This window comes from Lepidothrix coronata, unplaced genomic scaffold (genome assembly GCF_001604755.1).
Source record: "Lepidothrix coronata isolate B3197 unplaced genomic scaffold, Lepidothrix_coronata-1.0 Scaffold14, whole genome shotgun sequence".
NCBI classification, from domain to species: domain Eukaryota; kingdom Metazoa; phylum Chordata; class Aves; order Passeriformes; family Pipridae; genus Lepidothrix; species Lepidothrix coronata.
Window position 1 is genome coordinate 8,568,867 of NW_016690194.1, and position 21,818 is coordinate 8,590,684.

A 21,818-nucleotide genomic window follows, 5' to 3' on the forward strand; every position below is an offset into this window, starting at 1 on the left:
ACATACAATTTCATTATCATTCACTATTTTTAAGTTAAGAATCTACAGACCAGGTCTCATTCTAGGTCAATCTGCATGCAATTGCTATGGACTGTATATTTTTCTTCCTTTCTCAAAATGCAAAGTGAGACAAAATTTTCTGAGATTAAAAAAAATGCACCATCCTTTCCAGGGAGATTAACAATTGATACAACCTGTGGTCATGAGATGATGGAGAAAATAAAATAGATATATAGAACATCATATTGTCATTAACATATTTATCTTATTTTACTACTGATAATTCCTAATTTCTGGAGCATTTTTTTTCTTCATGTGTTTAAAATGGATGTTATAAATTTTCATAAATCAATACCTTTTATTAAAAAGCCATGAAAAGCATTTCAATATCTCCCTAAGAGTACTTAAATACTTTCAATTATTAAAAAAAAATCATCTGGGAAATATTTTCTCCCCTACAACAACTCTGGAGTGTTTGAAAACCTTACTCTGTCTAATGGTGGATTTTTTTCAACTGCTTTATGCGAACATGAAGATAAGTGCTATCTGTGAAAGAGATCTCTTTATCAGGCTTCAACAGGTGTAGGGAAATATTAACAGAAGTTATTGTTCTGAGGAACGGGAAATATAACCTGGAAGAAACGAACACTTCAAAAGCACTGAGTGCTGAGACATACAGGAAAGTTCTATTTCGGCTTATAAAAATTTCCAGAGGTAACACTTCACTCCCTCCTGTGACTTTGGCCCAAAACAAAACCACACAGAACTGAAGTAGGAGTGTCAGAAACATTCACTCCCGAGTTTTAAACCCTTTTCTTCCTCTTCTCTTACTTGAGAAGAAAGCAAGAGGGTGGGGAAAGTTTCTGACCATTTTGAAATTGAAGAATATATGAAGTGATGTGTACACTTAGATATTATTCATACATATATTTTTTCCTTAAATTGAGATATATGGCAAAATTTAAGCATCTCTCAAAATGAAACAAAATAGGAACTTAGCACAAGGAAATTGATAATGCCCCTGTAAATTAAAAGTAATGCTCTGAAACAACATTTCTGGAAGTGACTTTTTTTTTTTTTAGAGTGAAAGAAGGGAATGCGTAAAAGACTATAATTTTAAGGAAACCTGGTTTTAATTGACAAAAGAATTAATTTTTGAAACTTTTCTGTAGTAAGTGGAGTGATTTGATATTTATTCATATATAAAATGAGAAGTCCAGAAGTGAATGATATTTGAGTAGATTAATAGCTATCAAGAGTACAGAAGTACATAGGAAAAATGGTAAAACTGAAGAAAAAAATCATGAGACGAAAAGCATAATTATTTACATTCCTACTTAGTCAGTCAAAGATGCCCTGAATAAATTTATTTTCCTTTTACATCATGTGTCAGATAGTTTTTGATCAGACTTGGAGTGGCTTCAGACTAGTGCCCTAGAGATGAACTGCCTGCTACCTGTCCCTTGAGTGGTTCAGCTCCTCTGGAATGAAAGTGTTGATCATGGTTACACACTAAATATTTGACCATATAGATTTATGCATAAAGCAAGGAAATAATTATTTTTCTCAAAGCATAAAACATTTTAATATAGAACAGATAACGCCCTTCTGCTTGCATTAACCTTGCGAATTCATACATTTAGACAATATAATTTAATAGAGACCAAGGGTATTTGCTGTAAAAGACAACAGCTCACACAATTAAGATGATGAAAAATGTTGTAGAATGGGAACATTAAAAACAAAACAAAAAGAAAAGGAAGATATAAAAAAAAAAGAAGTACAGCGTAAAGATATCCAACTGTAATTTTTAACATTGTTAAAAAAAAAAGGTCAAAATTGGGATAAAAGGATGAAGAATATTAAGGTGAAATATGCTCTTGATAATTGTGATGAGCATTAAAAAGAGGAAAACTGACAGTATGCTGGTATGGAATATTGACTATTGAAAAGTGCAAGAAAATACATGCTTTGAGAATATATGAATGGATTCTAGTGTAATGTTACCACAGAAGGAAGCAGTTCCATTGGCATAATTACCAAATCACAAGTTCTCACAAGGTCCTACAAAGGAAGACTGAAGATTTCACCTACAAAGATATTTAAATTGGTGTCTGAGGGAAAAGCCTATACAGTCTCAAAATGCTTAAATGGACAGTCTGTGGTTTAGTAGCTCTGAACATATATCCACCCAAAATGATTTATTAAAGTCACATTTGATATCAATCAGTTGTTAATAAGTAAATTTCTAATATTTAGACATTGGTACAATATGTCTTGGCTATTGGGGTAGGTGATAAAATTAAGTGGAAGACAATTTTTACACTTAAATAGAGCAGAAAGTCACTAGAAAGAAAGGGAAATATTATTGCTTAATGGTACAAGATTATTTTTTTCACTGCTCAATACCGCATGGAAGATTACACCTGTGTTAGTAGAGGTATTTCTGCATATCCTTGAAACAAAACGATATTCACGTTGAGGGTGAAAAATGCCTGGTGAACAAGCAATTTAGAAACTTTTGGATACTAGATGGTCTCTGTGATTCCTCTTCCAATTCTACCAACAGGAATTTCTGATGAGTCTCTGGGATCAAAGGTCCATAGACATACATGAGCATCTGTAGGATCACAGATCTGAGAATTGGGATTGTTTACCCTGGAGAAGAGAAGGCTCTGGAGTGCCCTATTTGTGGCCTTACAGTGCCTGAAGGAGCTGACAAGAAAGAAGGAGAGAGACAATTTACAAGTGTCTGGAGTGACAGGACAGAGGGGAATGGTTTCACATTGACAGAGAGTAGGTTTAGATGGGATATCAGAAGAAAATTCTTGGCTGTAAGGCTGGTGAGGCCCTGGCACAGGTTGCCCAGAGAAGCTGTGGCTGCCCCATCCCTGACAGTGTCCAAGGCCAGGTTGGACACGGCTTGGAGCAACCTGGGATAGTGGAAGGTGTCCCTGCCTGTGGCAGTAGAACTGGATGAGCTTTAAGGTCCCTTCAAATACCAATCATTCTGTGATTTTATGATTCTATGTAAGAGGGTGTTCACAAAAGTATTCTTTGCTGAAGACACTGTAAGATAAAGCCCCGCTATAAATGTGTTCCCTGAAAGAAGACAAATCCTACCATGTAGGATTTTTGTCTGAGTAGTATGCACAAAGACTGGAAGTCTGCCTGCAGCTTTGTCAGAAGAGGATTGAGTCAGCTAGTTAATGAAGGGACATTTCTGATCTAGCTTTCATATAAATCAGTAAGGTATTGGGGATTGTTTGCTTATTATTTATTTGTGTCGTTTAAAAGCATCTGTGACTATGTTGTATGTTTCAGATGTTGAGAATTTATTATCCTGTTTGCATTTTCCCCTCAGACAAAGCTCAGTATGATTGAAGATAATTGCAAAGCAGCAGCAAAACTACAAATGATATAGGGATGCCTATCAAGTTCAGTAAGCAGGGTTGCTTATCAGTATCTTACCAGCATATCCTCTCTTTAACTGCACAGACCGAGTGTAAAGATAAAATGAGGAATATCAGGTGAGAAAGAAAGACCTACCTGTCACCAGTTGTGATCATTAAGGAATTTCTGCAATGCAGAAAGACATTGACTTGCATGGCAAAGCCCAGAGGGTGGCAGGGAGAATGGTCTACCCAGAGCAGACCTAAAGATTGAAAGGTCCTCCCAGAAAGTTGAAATGTGACTGAGGGAAAAGTCTGATCTTGGAGGTAATTGCTCCCTGCTCCCATGTAAGGTTGGCTTTGTAATCAGGAGATTAACAGGCTCTCAAATCCAGGCTGCTGTTAGGCTGCAGTACTAAAACAGCAGTGCTGAACCCACGAACTTTTATTGGAAAAACTAAATCTAGGAGATGGATTTTCCCCAACTTCCAAGATCATTTGTGAGGGCAACATGTTTATTAGTGAGACAACAGCTTGAACTCTAACCTCTTGATAACAGTCGCATAATTTTGAGACAACATCATAAAACACTCTCCGAGTTTGGAGGCATGATGCCCCTAAATCAGTCTGGGGTCTCAATAACCAAGGGACCTAAACTGACCAGGTAAAAGGGTTTTTTTTTCCCCCATCACCTCTGCTAAAATTCATTTCCTTTTGGATTTGATAGAAATTGAGAGCAATAATTAGCTGAAATAGGATTTTTTTTCAGCTTAGCTGCAAACTTTTGTGTATATAAAATGTGCTTAAGGCTGTTGGCAGATATGGAATAAAGATATTCAAGCTTATATTCGTATAAAACTCCATTGTAAATCCACAAAGTCACCTGAGTAATACTTTCAATATGCTGGGTACTGATATAGCTGAGGCTGAGCTGAAGTCTGGAATCTCTGCGTCTCAGCTCTCTGTTTATTAATGCAGAGAACAGGAATGAAACTCTATCTTGCAGTGAAGTAGTATAGGATAAGTACAATAACAAGAAAAAAAAAGAATAATAGAAGCCATTACGGTGAGATATGATGGAGTGTAGCTTGGCCATATCATTGCTTTGCTTCCCTCTTGGGAAGAGGGCAAATCAGAGGAACAAATTCAGACCAGATCAGCAATGCACAACAGTTTCTCCACATACCACGGAAGAGCTCTACCAGGCATATGCTGCCAGTTTATTGGTCTTTTTTTCCTGAATGAGTGATGCGGAGGATAAAAGAAATAAATTCACCTGAGAATCTGGCCCTGGAGTATTGAGGGGTTATACTGTGTGATGGGGATTTTCATAACTGCATTGACTTTGCAAAAGAGAAGATACATGGTGAAAAAAGGAAGGAGCACAATCCCCCAGACCCCACTGTGTGTCTTAGGTCTGGTGTGATATTCTTCATTTTTTATTTTCAATGTTTTTCATGTTTGTAGAAACTGTAAGTGTATATTAGGGTCTCTGTTATGCAGCCTAAGTGCAAGTAAAGGCTCCAGTCTGCACATGTCTGGGGAAAAAAAAAGGTATTACAGATTTTTTGCTTGACAATTCAATTTTTACTCCAGGTGTTTCAGTTAGAGAGATCATTCACTCTTGCGTTGGCAAAATGTCACATGAAGCAAGTCAGGAAGGATTTTTCATTACATTTTGGCAAGCAAAGCATGTTTTATGACTTTTATTTTCTCTCCTGTACCATTGTACTGGTAGGGGTGAGAAAAAACTCTTCAGATAAGGAGCAATGAATGAAAAAGTAAAAAGCAAAGTGACAATAACTTCTGCACAGGAATAGGAGGAGCAGAAGAGCATGAGAACAAAGACTGCTACCTCAGCTATTTAGCCAAGCCATCAACTCATTAGTGATTTTAATTACCCATAGCCACTGAGTAGTTAATACACTGAATTCCTGTATTACTTTTATACAAGGTTATAAAGTGCTTTAATATTTGAAAGAAAGGGGGGGGGGAAGATAGGTTTTTAGAAACAGTAAAATTCAATTAGTAGGAGAAGTTAAGATTTAGTACCGGTTAGGTTTGATTAAGACATCTTTAAAAGTATGGTGTGCAGGAATAAAAAAGTAAGTTTTCTGGAAAAGGTGGTGGAAGAGGATCTGGAGGGAAACCTACACCTCAGTTGTGTGAGAAACAAGATGGCCCCATCACCAGTCCAACAGCACAAGCTCTGCTGATTCTTTCCAGCAGCAGTTACACAGGCCAGAAGTTAAATTTCTTCACAGCCCAAAATGGAAGATGACATGATGTTCTAATCCTGTGATAATAAAATTATATATATATATATATTTTATTTTTTTTTTCTGTAGGGTATTCGACATTGCAGTCAAATCACAGTATTTAGGGAATCACAGATTATCTGTAGATTATTCTGTGACTTGGAAGATACTACAGGGCATGCTTGGTATTAGTGGCTAATAGTTTGTCCCTAAGAAATGCTATATGAAGAGAATGAAACATCTAATGAAAGTAACATTGAAAGTAAAAGCAGATTGGAGAAGTTAGCTGTCCTTCCAAAAATATCTGTCCAAATGAATTAAGAAAACTGGGTTCAATTAATGAAATTAAAATTTTCAAAAAACAGATTAAATACTGTGCAGTGTATTTCTGTGAAGGTGTTTTAAAATCAGCTTGAACAATATATCTGTTTTGTCTTAACAAAATGCCCTGTGTCCCTTAGAGCATTGTGACACCACCATTTACTTAAATATGAAGATCTTCTGTCAAAAATTGGAATTTTTATCACTGAATCAGTGCTGGGGAGGTTTAGTTGGATATTAGGAAGAAATTCTTTACAGAGGGGGTAATGAGGCATTGGAATGGGCTGCCCAGGGAAGTGGTGGATTCTCCGTCCCTGGAGGTTTTTAAGATGAGACTGGATGTGGCACTTAGTGCCATGGTCTAGTAACCATAGTGGTAGTGGATCAAGGGTTGGACTTGATGATCTCAGGTCTTTTCCAACCCTGCTGATTTCTATTATTCTATGATCTACTCTTATGTGTCCTGCTCCCTAAACTTTAATCCATATTTATTTTAAAAAGAGGTTCTAAGCCCTGTTGTGGTGACCAGAAAAGCTGGTGTATGTTGATGCCCTGAAGGTTCAGGCCAGGAGAACAAGAATCCACCTTGGTCCAGTACGAGCCCATGGTAAAGGTTACTGTTTATCTTGGGCTTTTTGAGCCTCAGAAATAACCAACTGTATACATACAGTCTTATGTTTAGTATCACTACTGGGATGCTCATGGTCCTGAGAGCAGTACATAAGAGAGCCATAAAACACAGTGGTTTGGTTAAATATATCTTTTTATGCACATCTGGCATAGGAGCCACGCTGTAATTGTGGTGTCAATTGGTAAGATCTCATTCCAGAGGTCCTTTCCAACCCAGCTGAGTCTATGATTCTATGATTCTATTTCACTTTCTTTCGGAGTATCACCACCTTTCCCCACAGAGCGTGTATGTTTGCTTTTCATATTCATACCAGCAATGCCTTTACAATCCTCAGGAACTTGTGTTTCATGTTATTCTGATCCTCAGTTTCTTCCGTACCACCCAACAGTTTATGTTTGCAGTAAGAAAATCTCATTTACCACAAAAAGCAGGGATTCCTCTACAGCAGTCTTCCAGCCACCACAAGATACAAACAGATAAACATAAGTGATTATTTTTTTCCCCCACAAAAAAGCCCTTCCTCTAAACAGTGCTATGCTCCTATCTGGCAATAATCTAACAGGGTTTGTTTGCAGTATGACTGGATAGTTTGTACTAAAAGTGTAATCAAAATTTTCATACACATCACACACACACACACACACACACTCTCTATGAAAACCAGAATCTGTCTATCTGGATGAGAGGAAAGGTTCTTCTGGGAGCTCCAGCTTGTTGCTTAATGCAGGAGCTTCTTCTGTTGGCAGAGAAATTGAGGACAGTTACAAGTCAGGCTGGGGAAAAAGTTACATGATAAAAGGGGTGTACAGATAATTTTTGATGCAAATTATAAGAATTTGATGAACTCTTATTAAGTGCAACTACACACCTATGTTAAAACCCTAGAGGAAATACTGCACTGAAATGAACTTAATTTTGTAATAAAAGAAAAAAAGCTTGGACCTCACTGCTAAAACACTCATTTAAAATAAACTAGCAAATCTCTGTTGGATCCTCAGCAAATCTTGTTCTTAGATATGAGTGGCAAAGCTATCGCTAAATTTGATGTGAAAATAAAAGGGTCTATTATGGTGGGTAGCATCTTTATTTTAGTGGTAATATTGTGTTCATCTGGGCATCTTTTGAAATGAAACAAAAATAATTTTCCAATAATAAACAAAATTTCACTTTGCTCATTCTCTATGTAGTCATCACTCAGAGAATTTATTTTGTGGGGCCACTAAACTTCCCAGGGTAATCCCAAAGTAACTGTTCCTACTTATATTAAGGTACAAGAGTTTACCAATAATAAGTTTGGTTTAAAATGATACTTAAGGGTCAGCATCTTGACAACTGATGCAGAGTAGCACGGTTAGTTAAGGAGGAGCATGGAGGAATGAATCTAAAACATAGTCTGTTTTCAAAATCTGAAACTGTTTTCATCAAACTTACAGTAAAAGCTGTGATCCTTACTTTTTTAAACATATTTCCACTGTGAATGAAATCTCTCTTACCATTCCAAACAGCTTGAAAAGGTGAAAAACCATCTCTGTGTTTCAACGTATGAGTGGTAAAGAGTAACCATGATTTTTTTTAAGAGAAAAATTTTAAGAAGAACAGACAATGGTGAAATAGAATTGAGAAATGTGAAAACAGAACCTGCAGCTGCTCTGTGCTACAAGTTGGAGACAGTGATCAAGGTGTTCTACAGCTCACCTCTCCTTACCAGCACTAACAACTGAAGGAGTTTTAATAACTCTAGAATCCTTTTAATGTCTTGCAAAGAACATTAACTTCTCCGTCTACATCAGGAAGACAAGCACCATGTCAGAAGTCTAAGAAAAATTCATTTACACATTTTTCAAAATCTCAAACCTACAAATAGAGTCTTGATTTCCTGCAAGATTTTTCCATATTTTGAGGAACTGCGTAGATAACAATTAACTCACAGGTTTACTCTGGCATGTGAAAAAAGAATGTAATAATAGAACTCACAGTTACTGGCAAAGAGATATAAAAATGTCACAAAAAATGAGAACAAATATGACAAGTCAAAGAATGAGTTGTCTCATACATTTGCTGAGTGGGAATGGAGAGTACTAACGCAAACAAATGATATCTTATAGCTCACAGACTGTCTGATATGTTAATGACCTGATAAATTAAATACTAGGTCAAATTATCATAAAATAAAATAGTATTAAACTGTCAAGACTTCTTCAGGGACTGGCAAGGCAATTCTGCCATATTTATGTGAGTTAAGAAAAACAATAACTCAAACATCAAAATGATTTTTTGATAAACAGCATCAGCCGGTCTACATTAAATTGACACCCTTCAGATGTCTTCTAGAAATTAAAAATAGATTATCAATAAGAGAAATTGTAAGTTAGGCTAGAGATTTCAAGCATAAATGGTGCAGAAATGTAATTATCTACTTGTAATTGCTTTTCTGATCCCAAAGAAAATCTTCATTGATTTGAAGAATATGGGGTGAATTGTACTTAGAACAATTGGCTGTGGAAAATACAAATATACAAAATGGTCTGCACTGACATTACAGAGAAATATCTGCACTGGATTTTAATACTAGTTTTTAAATTCAGACCCAATGTCATTGAACCAAGTGTTGCACTTTTTATTCATGGACATTTTGGCAGTGAATTCAAGTGCCAATTGTATCACACTTCTGTGTGCAATAATATAATTTGGGATGAAGGTTCAGATCTTCTGACCTGCAATGCAAGGGAATCTCTAGGATCCTAAAGCAATGGGCAGGATGCAACACTACAATAGTACAACAAACATGAAGACTGCCTTTCTTAATTCCAAATTAGTTAACAGGAGAGTTTCTGTCACTCTTTTATTTCAAAGAAATCAAAATATTTTCATCTAGCTAGTTGTTCCATAAATTCAGTAAATAATGCAAAATAATGAAACTAATCAACCAGCAGTCAAAAAAAAAAAAAAAGAAACCAAAATAAAATAACTTAAGAAGAATATTCAAGACCACAGTGACACAACTCACCATGTCCTCTTGCCAACCTCTGTCTCCAGAATATGCTTCATTCATATTCTCTGTTCTGTCTCCAGATCACCATGATCCTTTCATGTAAAAATCAGATGTTTCCACAGATCCTGACTGGTCTTACTTTAATACCCTGGGCACCCAGTCCAAATGTGCCTGGGGGAAGAAACTTGCATCAAGAGTTGTCCCAGGGGGTACTGGTGGCAACTTTTTCTGTGGCCTGGACCATAGACAAAATCACAAGCTCCGGTTCTCCTACCTGAGATTTTGTTTCACTTCTTTCATCTTCTTTTTGGGGTTTAGCAATGAGTTTCTCTTTCTATGCTTGCAGGTTTCACTGGAGGTTCCCTGTGTTTGGGAGGAAACACAGAAATTAAAAATGATGCAAATTCCCTCTTAAACAAACCTGTAATGAAATAGAAAAAAAAAAAAAAAAAGGAAGGCAAAAATATATAATAGTGTATATATATACAAAGGTGTTCTTCTTTCCTAGGCTTTGCATGTTCATTTCATTATGAAACAGTCTTGTGTGTGTGTCACAAAAATAGTTGAGGAACTGTAGTATAGATCCTGCCTGAAGATAACTGAATGTCCCAGCCCATCTGAACAAACAACAGATTAGATTGTGCTGACCCATCTTCGTGGACCTGAAGATAAAGAAGGTCATGAAAAAGGGGAGGTAAATTGCAATCACTGTGTTCCTTGAATTCATTATAAATAAATATGTTTAAGAGTAGGGACAGCGCTGCTCATCTTTACTTTGTGAAAACATACTCTGACATTTTTCTATTATTACAACTAAGATACCTGCTGGCAGAGCATAGGGAGGGGGTACACCAGCATGAGAGGGCTGCAGCAGAAGAGAATCCTGAAATAAGACTTTCCTCTAAAATTAAGAATTTTACTGCAACCAGCAATAGCCCAAGAATATACATTTTAACCTAACGTATCTAACACAGAATTTCAAGACATACTTAAAGTCAGAAAGTGGAAAGAACAGAATTTTACTGAATTAATTTAAATGCCAGAGTCTCTGATTATGTTTAAATAATTAGCTGAGTAGCAAACAGTGATTGCAGCATACCTATAAGCTATAGTTGACTTACATTATGAGTATAACACTGCAATTAAATAAGTACTACACAAAGGCATTAACTATTGAAATCATGATACTCTTTTTTTTCCTTTTTTTTTTTAGAAAACTACTCTCAGGTATTCTAGCACTGAACCACAGGCCTCTTAAGCCGTCATAAAAAATTGTATCAGAAAAACCTAGAACAAATTGTAATACTAAAACCTTGATTACAGGCTGTTCAAAGAGATAATATCTATGAGATAACCTTTCTTCACCTAATTTGTGTAGGATTTTTTGCTACATTTGTGTTTGAAAATGTAGAAATACAAATTATACTTATTTAGTAATTTTAACTTGCTCAGATTCCCCTTTTTCTGTCACTATGAAGATATTTGCTTCCAGCCTTACAGTTCAGTCATGAAAAAACTACCACAGAAAAGGACATGAGGAAAGAAGAGAAGATTATATAAAGAATTCTATGTAAATAATATGCAGTAAACAGTTGCAAAGCTTATGAGTGTCTGTGGGCATTTGTGTGTTTCAGAAACACAGAAACTGGAGAAGCCATAAGTGAAATAATTTCCTCCTCTATTTCAGCAATTGACTGGAGATTAGAGAAAAACAGCCTCTAATCTTTCATCCCACAGGCTACCAGCAAGGACTTGCCTTAATTAGTCACCACTGGATGAAGGACTCAAATTGCCACCAGAGAAAAAGGGCAGATTCTGACCCCGAGCCACATCCACCCTACAAAAGCAGTTTGAGGTCGAGACCATGGAATAGATCCTCCCACAATCTGCCCATTCATTTGGATTTGCCACATGAAGTATTAAAAAGAAAATATTTATTTTTAGTATTGCCAGTGGAGTTTGCAGTGACTCGTTTTTGATGGCACATTACTCTGCAAATGACCAAAACAACTTCCTCACAGTTTTTTTTCTCACACTTTATTACAGTTAAAATTTCAGATGTTATATTAGCCTTGATCAACATTTCTTCATAAATAAGCTCTTTGCAAAACATCTTATTTTCACCCACTTTTTTGAGTGAAGGGGAAAATAGGAGGGAGTGAAACATTATTTTTTCAAAACTTAAGATGTAATGTAATGGTGTTAATAACTAGAACAGCTTAAGAACCTAAGCCAGACTTTTTCAAGAAATGGCCTTTTGTAAACTAAAAACCGACCAACATTTTATTTGCACAGTTACCACTAAAAATATAATATTTCAATCAATTTTCTAAAAATGTATGGGAAAAAGGTACCTCAGGTCTGCTTTTCTGAACATTAATCTGTAACATCTTCAGGCTTTAATAGTACACATAGGGCAATAATAATTATTTCTGTACTCATAACTTGATTTCTAACTTGGTTTTTGGTTAATGCTAATTCCATTAAAATATAGTTTAGATGAATACCACTTTAAGGTGACTTTAGCTGAAGGCCAAAGATGAAGATTGCTTAACAGATTGCTGCTAATTACCAAGTTTTAAAGATAAACTTTTATTTTAAGATAAAGACACTATACAGACATCTCTTTGAGAAACTTCACAAAAAGTTACTAATGCACTAACAGTTCTCTTTCCTCTCAAATACAGTAATTGTATAATTAAGTTCTTTATGTAAGTGTAATGGTTTTAATAGGCCCTTAATAATATTTTCATGAAATTTTATGTCAGTAGAGATTGTAGTTCTTGTTCTTCAATACAGTGCCTAAATAAAAGCTTCAAATATGATTTAAGCTCATCCATATTGGTAGCCTTCTTTGAACTTAATTTGCTTTATCTTGCTTTATTCCAGTCTTTTTCACTGTCTTTGCCTAGATTTCCCCAATGCTGATGGGCACTTCAGTGATGGAGGAAAACAGAAATTACTTTTCAGTTCACAGTACCCTAAAGCCTTTGAAGAAATGTGGGATTCTGGTATCCCCTAGCACTGAAGAAAAAGAGAAAACTTCTTACCTTGCAGCTGTGAAAAGTTTGTGGGACATTGAACAAGATGAGAGAGAAAAACACCCCTTCTCCAGTTAAGTTAATATGGACATATGGTATCATATACACTTGTCCTGGTCATGGATTTTATTTTGTTTATTTGGGGATGTTTTTTGGTTGGGTTTGGTTTTGTTAGATTTTGTGGAAAAGCTTCAGGAAAGAGTTGAGCTCCTCAAATAAAATGAAACAATTGCAAACTCGTGCCTCAAGCCTCTGCTCACACACAAATGCAAATAATTGGAAAGAACTTTAAGCTGGCAAGAATACTTACAAGCTCAGTCCATTAATGGGATCTAAGCATTAAGCTTTGTAATTTCTTGAAAAGTGATACTGTTAGATTAATAAACCTAAGAAAATAAGTTTAAGGAGGTTTGGCAGGTTTGGTGGTAGTGGTGGTGGTAGTGGTGCAGATGGTGGTTTGGGTTGGGTTTTTAACTGACAAGTATTTATAAAGGTTTTATCTTAATCTGTAGTTGTATTTACTAGAGCTCCATGTTACTTAGACATTTTTTTTTTTTTGAAAGAAACTGGAAAGAGATCACATTTAGGAGACATTTCTGATGTTTCAAAAAAAAAAGCCAGAGTAAAGCTGAGAGATTTATGTTGCAATATGTAAATGTGTGTTTTCCTGCCTGGACTGATTTACAGATAGAAGACTGCAACAGTATTAAAGTAAATAAACAGTCATTCTTTTTCTTCACATGAACCTAAGTCTGGATCCACTGTTTGGCCTATTTTCTTACACAACTATGTCTCAAAAGACAAGAACCTTTTTGGGTGTCTCTGACAAAACTGATGCTTGAAGTAATATTGTGGAAGTACCCAATAATAAAATAGTGGGTGGTAGTAGTTAAGTTACACTAGATAATCACAACAAAAATATTCAGTCCAACATGTAAAATGTAGTCTATTAAATGGTGATATTCTATATCATAAAATTTGATAAAGCATGCAAAACCACTTTACTATATAGTTTTATGCATAGGTGTGGTATTAACAGATAAATGTCTTTAACAGAAGTCAAAAATTCCTATCTAAGACAGCATTGCACAATGCAGTCCCACTAACTACCACCATCAACACGAACTCAACATCCAGAATATATTTCATTTGATCAGCCAGTTTCTGTTGAATTTTGGCAGCAATTGTGTTATCACACAATTTATCACATGATAAATAATCCTAGAGGAAGACAGAGTCTGGGAACAGTTGACTCTCCAATGCATCCTAGACCATGAGTAGTTCCCATAATTAAATCCTCCTAAATAGAGTCTCAGCATATAACATTTTAAGGAAGGCCTTTTAATTGAACTGTATGACAACTACTTTAGGTGACTGGTTTAATAGTATTTGAAGGAAAAACATCACATAGATCTGGCAAAACTGCTCAGCTGAATTTTGGGGGGGATTTATCTCCAGCAAGGTTTGATCCACCTCTGGTTTTAATGCAGCAGCCACGTACACTGTTGCTGACATAGACTGTAACATTTACAGGATATGTTTATTGTAGGAAACCTGTGCTCCTGAGCAGTGACACCACTGCTCTGAGAAACACCTGCTTTTTGTGTGTTTATCCATAGCTACACTCTAAGTGAAAACGAGGAAGCCAAAGCTCTGTATTTTTAGCAGGAATCTACAGTCTTTCATTTACAAGAGACAAAGTTTCTACAAAGTCACAGCACCTGGGGGTTAACTCTAGACAACACTCAGAGTTTTAGCACCATCTCTTGACAAAAACTTGCAAAATGCAATTATGTAGTAAACACATTAGTAGTATTTAATTACGTAATAAATGGTAACTATGCCATGGCAGTAGTAGTAGAAGTAGTAACAGCAACAGTAATTCCAAGACTAATACTAAGTATAGTAAGGCAATTAAAACAGCGGTAGGAAGTGCATTGACTACATAGAAAATATGCAGAATGAAGGCAAGGCTCAAGACTCAATGAGCTCCATATGATCCCAGATGGTTTTACTGAAGTTTTAGGTAGTTTTAAACTATTTATCTATGAAGACTGTAACATTCAGATCTTCAAAGCATAAACTGTACTGTCTTCTGCATTTACTCTCAAGAATGAGTACTAAATAGTAGAGACATACAGATTATGGTTAGGGTATCCAAGGTACACTTAGGATGTGGGTATGTCTAGGATTTATTTTTATTACTTTTTATTATTCATATGTATCACATGAAAATATACAGAGGTACATGTGAGAAATAAAAAAATCCAGTTTTATTATAAGCAAATTGATTTTAGTGGAAAGCAGGGGGTGGTGGAATTTATTTATTCTCTTTTATTTAATTCCAGGAGTTTTAGACACCTCATGGAGGCTGTAGGGTGAAAAGCCCTGTCTGGGCCTGACACCGAGGTGTGGAAAATATTACAGAAACATGGTTGATAGAAAGAGGACATGAGAGAGATGCTATAGCTCTGGTCCCACGGTAAAAGAAAACTATTAGAAGGCCACTGTATCTGTGAAACTGGGTACGTGATAGGAGAATACAATAAAGCGGATGGGAAAGTAGAGTAAATAGCAAACAAGTAACCACAAGAAGGTTAAAGAATTAGCATTTGCGCAAATATAACTTAGGTAATTAGAAGCCAATGATGAGCTTAGCTTTTGTAATATGTATGAAGCTAATTCGTAACCTTTATAAGCACAAAGCATGCAGCAATAAAGTTGAATAAGTTATTGATCAATTCTGTGGTCTAAAAGTGTCTTTATCCCGTCGTCTACAACACCGAGGGAACATCACGGTCGAGGTAGGAATATAAAAATGGAAAATATACCCTGGTCACATGGCTGACCTTTGTCTACAGAGGGGTTTGTCATCAATCAATCAAGAGGGAGGGTGACACTCCCTTCCGAATTCAAAAAATTACCTTTTAAGGTAAAATACCTGTTATCTGTTGAATATTTAACAGCTTATGTAACCAAAAGGTACAAAAGGGCGTGTTTTTCAAACGACCGGGTGCTCGGACCAGGTCATGAGTTCGTGTACCCAGCGCGCTGTTAATGAACTCTTTGTTTCACTATATTTGGCCGTCTTCTAAATTCTAATTAGAGATATTTCTCACAGTACATAAGCAAAATGGGTCAGTGACATCAGAATAACTGTTTTTGAAAACTATGTCATCCAACAAACCAGGTCTATGAAAACTTCAACTCTATCCCGAGAACTGACCTCCTTGTGAGGTCAAGAAAATAAAGGCAAGAAAAATAAAATATAGTGAAAGAAAGGACTTGCAGCCACTCTTCTCCTCAGTAACTACAGATTTGTACACAGAGTAAACTCCGATGGGAAAATGTTGGGAGAATAGAGATCATATGTGAACAATTTCTGTTGCATTTCTGTGAGCCTTGCCTTGGCATGGCTGGGTGCAGACTGTAAAAGTAACTGCATAGCTAGTATGGCTTCAGCCTTGAAGCTAGAACAAAGAAGGTTTTTTGCCAAGGTCAAGGAGGAGTTTTTGGCAGGTGAGTTTGGTAAGTTTTCTCATCTCTTACGGACACCTGCTATGGTCCAATTAACACCGGACAACAAAGTATGTTTTTCTTATGTATCCAATGCTGTGTGAAGAAGAATCACACATCTGAGTGTATAGGCAGTATAAAGTGTGTCCTTCTTCTAATAAAGCCGACATTTTGACAATCAAATTGGTCTATGCGCAGTCTGTCCTGAGCCTCTCCACCGTTAGGAGAGTAATGACTGCACGCTTCCACCAGGGAATATTGTGCTGATCGAGGCAGAAATGAAGTGGAAATGAAGTGTGTTAACAACATTTTTTTTGTGGACAACATTTTTTCTTTGGGACCAGATGTAATCATTTTTATTACAGAGGCAACTAATTAGGTCTGAGATAACAGTTCAGTTCAAAAAAAGATAAAGAGGAAATCAGTCGATGTCATACTCGGAAACATACCTTCTCAGTTTCCTTCTCTTTAAATAAAACTTGAGTGCAGTCTTCTCAGCAGTTTCCAGCCTGTGCAAAATGATGGGAGCTATTATTTCCTTTGAGAACTTTGTGAGAGGATTAGTCATTTTGTTATAAGCCATTGTGATGCCAAGTCATGAAGCTCAGGGAAGAATCACCGGAAATCATCCTAATGCCCCATGCATAATGCTTTTTAAACAATTCCATTCAGAAAGTCAATCTCCTCTGTCATTTGCTGTAGTTTTCAGTGCATTAAAGAACACTGGATCTTTTACTGCTGTTTCTGATACTAGGAGTAAAGCCATTGACACAACTTTTGTAAGAAAAATTTAAGATTTTCCTTATCTACTGAAATGTTCGAGTGGAAAATCAACAGACAGATAATAATACTTTAATGACAGCAAAAATGCAGTCAGTATAGTTGCATGCCATTAAATTATTCAATGTTTTGTAGCTAGGCACAATAAAGCAGTGGTTATTTATGCAAGAGATGTAAGCAGTTTTGAACAGTAGACATAAGACCAGAATTCCACTTGTGTCATTTCAGATGGCAGTGAGCTTGTTGATACAGGGACAGCAAACAACGGGGCAACCGTAAACCACCAGAAAAAAAAAATCCAAGATATTTTCTAAAGCAGTTTTACAAATGACAATGATAATGCAAATGTAGCTGTGAAATGCTGTAATGATCTGACAGCAGCAACCAAGGCTCCTCAAAATGACAGTCAGAGGGGCTGGGATGAAAGCTGCAAGATGCCTGCTGGTTACCTGGTAATCAGAGAACTATCAATCAAAAGCACACTGCCTTAAGATCTTAAGATTTTCAAGAGAGTAAATGAATGTACAATCTTGAGAATTTACTCTCAAGAGAACTAGAACATATTTCTGCTACAAAATCTTAATTGGGTAGCAAAAGCTGTATTTATTCAATCAGTTTTGCTGTTTCTTTTTTTTCCAGTTTGCAAATCAGCTGTGTTCACTTTTCTGTTGTTTTGATGCTCCTCTTGTTTCAGGCACTTTTACTTCTCTTTTACCTTTTTCAGCACATATTAATCACCTGAGTGCATGGATTCCAACACACAAGCAGGAAGGGACTAGAGATTCTCACTTGTATTTCCCCTCCTCTTTGCAAAGAAAACCATGAGATTCAGAAAGTCATTATTCGATACAAACTCTTGACTACTAGGAATTTTGCTTACTCACAATGAATTTAACACAAGTTTCATCATATTATTACAAAATTAAATTATATTATTTCAAAAAGCAGTGATAGACAGACCTCGGTGGCAGAGAAAACAAGTACAAGTTGCAATGTTTGAAATGAGACAAAAGGAAAACCTTTTTCACTCTGAGTGTGGTTAAATATTGCAGTAGTTTGCCAGAGAGGCTGTGAAACTATCATCCTTGGAAATATTCAAATATTGCCTGCATGAGGCCCAAAGCAACTTGATAAATGTTACCCCTACTCCGCCTAAGGGAGACGGGTTTAGGAATCACAGGGTCCCTCCAAACACATCAACTTCTTTTTATGCCCAGTGGAATCATTAGCACATTAGACAAATTGTTTCATTTAACCACAAACCACTAAGAAGCGATGATTTTTAAAAATATTTTCTCTTTCTGAAACTTTTCTTCAGGTGTCTATACTGCAAGCATGGATGTTAAGTATGAGTTGCTTGAATGATTTTGCTCCTTTTTGGCAGAATTTTGCAGTACTGAACAGAAAGCATTGGCCAGCTGTGAGGGAGAAAAAATGACGTTTCACCAGATGAATAGTGCCATTTGGATAATATGATTAAGTGTTGTAGCATCTGTTTTTCATTTGGTTATCCCCTTCTAGACTTTGCTGCTAAGGGGCTTTGTGATACAAGAGACACTAGACAGAAGGAAAGGTGTCCTACACTTTAATATCCAGGAGTGATTTATTTCATCTCAGTTACTGACATTCAGGGTAGTCTACAATCATTTTCTGTCCATAGCTACATCCAAAAGAAATTATGTGTACTTCAGTACTGGAATTTTTAAGGGACAGAAATAGAGGAAATGGTAAACATGATTTGAAAGCGACACCTAACCACTTAAAGCAAACCACTATAAGCTTAAAATAAAACAAATTTATCAATTTCCTGTAAAATGATATAAATATGATCTCTATTTATTTAGGTAACCAAAAAGTTTTTAAAAAGTACATTACTATATTATTAATGATTTCTAGACTATATGACAATTATTACCTAACAATGTTCTCATTTTTTATTCATCCTTTAATTTTATTTTAATAAAAAAATTCTTTCCTTTTACTTTCTAATATCCTTGTAATCTGCTTGTTCATCATTATTCCCATTCATTTCTAAAGACAATTATTTATACTGTTACTTCTACTACAGTAATAACATTGCAAAATTTTTTCAGTCCAGATGTGTGATAAATGAAATTTGATTGCTCTTATTTTAGGAAAAATGTGGCTGAGAATTTTAGGGCTTATAATGTTAATAAAATAATTAATTGCTACTTCTTTGTTATTAAAGGAAAAAAAAAAAAAGCACTTGGGCCAGTGAGAAGCAAATTTCCTTAAGCTTCTTTATGGAAATATCTGGTTTCAATGATTTGATTGAATGCAAATGTGAAATCAATAATTGAATAATTGGTCTCAATATTTCAAGCAAAGCAGTGGGGAATGTAAAAACAGAAATTTCATGCTCCACAGAGAATTCTATGTTTAAGACACCTAGCCCAATCTCTAATGCCAAAAGTACAACTACTTTTTGACTACCATATCTACCAGTAATGAATTTAGAGTTTTCTGATTAACTGATGTGTGCAGTCACTTGTGGGGTTTGGGTTTTTTTTTTTGCAGAGCAAAGCAACATAAAAACTCACACAAAACAAGAATAAGGAGGAAGAAGATGATTTATTGGCTTAAATAGTTTGAGAAATCCTGAGGCTGTTCACACCTCTGGCATTTATTATTTCAGTTCATATGGAAAAGTGTATGGTCTTTCAACTCACTGTTCTAGAGGGTGCTGGAAAGACTAAAGACCACGTGGTGTACCAATACTATGGAGAAGTATCAGGAAAATAAATAAATCTATGAAAAATTGATGATATAGAATATTTTTTGATCTTCTTAAAAAAAATCATTATGAATGTGGAAAAAATATAATACAATAATGTCTTCTGTCATGGAGAGGTCATGAAGGCTAAAAGAATTTTTTTAACATATACACATCCTATTCTCTGGAATATGATTCATGTGTAGAAAAATGTTCAACAGAAAATTATTGTGCTGATATTATTGTAATGTCCTTTCCCCCTTTTGTTTAAATGTATGTACAAATCTCTAATAGAATGGCAGCTTGAGCTATTCCTTAGGTTTAGTATCTTCAAGGCAGACAATTAAATGGAACTGTTTAAAAAGAAGAAAAAAACACCAACAAAAAACAAACATAGGACACCATAAATTCTACAAACACACAAGTGAGTGAAAAGTCCTAACCTGAATGTTGTTAATAGTCAATAGTAACAACCTTGTTTAATTTTTTATCATTCCTACCATTTGTTTAGAACCATTCCACGCAAACACTTCTGTTTAGTGTATCTTCCTGCGCACACTTCATTCTAACTTGTCAATAGGACTAGATAAGAGAATTCAACTCTCTTTGGTGACAGTTCAGTCATGTTTATTTCCCTACTATTCTGCTTACATTTTTACCATAAAGAGAAAAGCTTATATATCCAATCATTATATTATTATATTTTTAAATATAATTGAAAAATATATCAATTCAATGGATTTAAATGTCCACATAAGTAAAATATTAATGTATAAGATGAAGAAATTTGTAGTATGCTTATATATGAATATACATATATATGTTTGTATGTATCAAAATGTTTCATATTAAGACCCTTCTCTTGTGTACTTTAATTAGAAACTTAATATTTAGGATTTTTCATTCTGTTTACATGTTCTTTTGACCTCTCCTGCACATACCTGGCAACCAGTTTATTTGCATGGCATAAATAGCAAGAGCTCTTACAGAGGTTACCAGTGGTATCAGAGTGTCTATCAGGTATTTCTGGAGGTCATTATTTGACACTATTAAATGCATTCAGCAGTACAAGACGTTATTACTTCATGTGGTATAATACCATTTGAAGAAATTTATGTACAACGCAGACGAAATTGCTTCAGATCGAACCTGGTACTAGGCAATCGTAAAAAAAAAAAAACTGAAAAAAATATTCCAAAATAAATTTGACAGAAGAGAAAGCTTCAGTCAGAAATTCTAACTTAAGTTATCCCATAATATTCACCAGGTCTGGGAATCTGAGTGTTTTTCTCAAGACAACAATTACTATAATAGTTCACCAACTACATGAACTGTTGTAGCAGTTTAAATGTATGTTCAAAATTCTAATAAAATCACAGTTAAATTGGGAGGAACATGGATCCATACAATAGGAGATAAGGAAACAGCCAAAGGGTAAACAAGTTTGCCAGAAATATTATTGAGGTAAAATAGGTAAAAACATTTACCTTTGGATTTATTTTTGTGAGCTCTTAATATACAAAGAGTCAGAAGTTTTATTTATTTTGTCACCTATTTTTTTTGTTTTATATTTTTAATTCCACTGTACTAACTACAGAAAACTCTGGTATTACAGAAAACTCTGGTATTATTAGGTATTTATAATCCCCTAATAACACTTTCTAATCTCTTCCTTTCCCTGGATAACCACCTCACAGCTCTGCAGACTTTGTTCTTTTAATCACTTCCTACATAATAACACTGTAGTACATGATTAAACACAGTCATTTTGACCTTTGACAAATACCTGGATGCACATATTCCCCAAGCACTCCCTGACTCTCTTACACTTCACATTTCCTTCTAACACTGCCTCGTCAGTTCCTTTTTTCCCCTCCTATTTTCTACAGACAGGACACTTCAGCCCAGTGGGACCTGTTCTGTTGTTGGAATATTCTTGAAATTTTAACTATTACCAAAAGAACAAGCATTCTTGATCTACTCCCAAAATTTCTATACATTGTGATCTTTGCAATCAGTCCATCTCATTTGCACCTTTGTCATGACTCACTTGACTTGGTTGTGAGCCAATTTTATGAAGCTGCAAATTTTTTTTACAGTGTGCTGATTTTTAGATTTTTTTCCTTACTATTACTGTTGCTAATGGCTGTTCT

At 35.5% G+C, this 21,818-nt stretch overlaps 1 long non-coding RNA gene across 1 annotated transcript in view; it reads right to left on the reverse strand.

The window, feature by feature from the left end:
- The window catches only part of LOC108493090, a 12,393-nt gene extending 2,265 nt beyond the window's left edge, over window positions 1–10,128 (reverse strand). Inside the window, exons 1-3 of the long non-coding RNA XR_001873335.1 lie at window positions 10,082–10,128; window positions 9,869–9,957; window positions 9,610–9,765 (exon numbers count right to left, since the gene is read on the reverse strand). This is a non-coding gene — a long non-coding RNA (uncharacterized LOC108493090). The remainder of the gene's footprint in view (window positions 1–9,609; window positions 9,766–9,868; window positions 9,958–10,081) is intronic.
- Window positions 10,129–21,818: the final 11,690 nt, after the last annotated feature.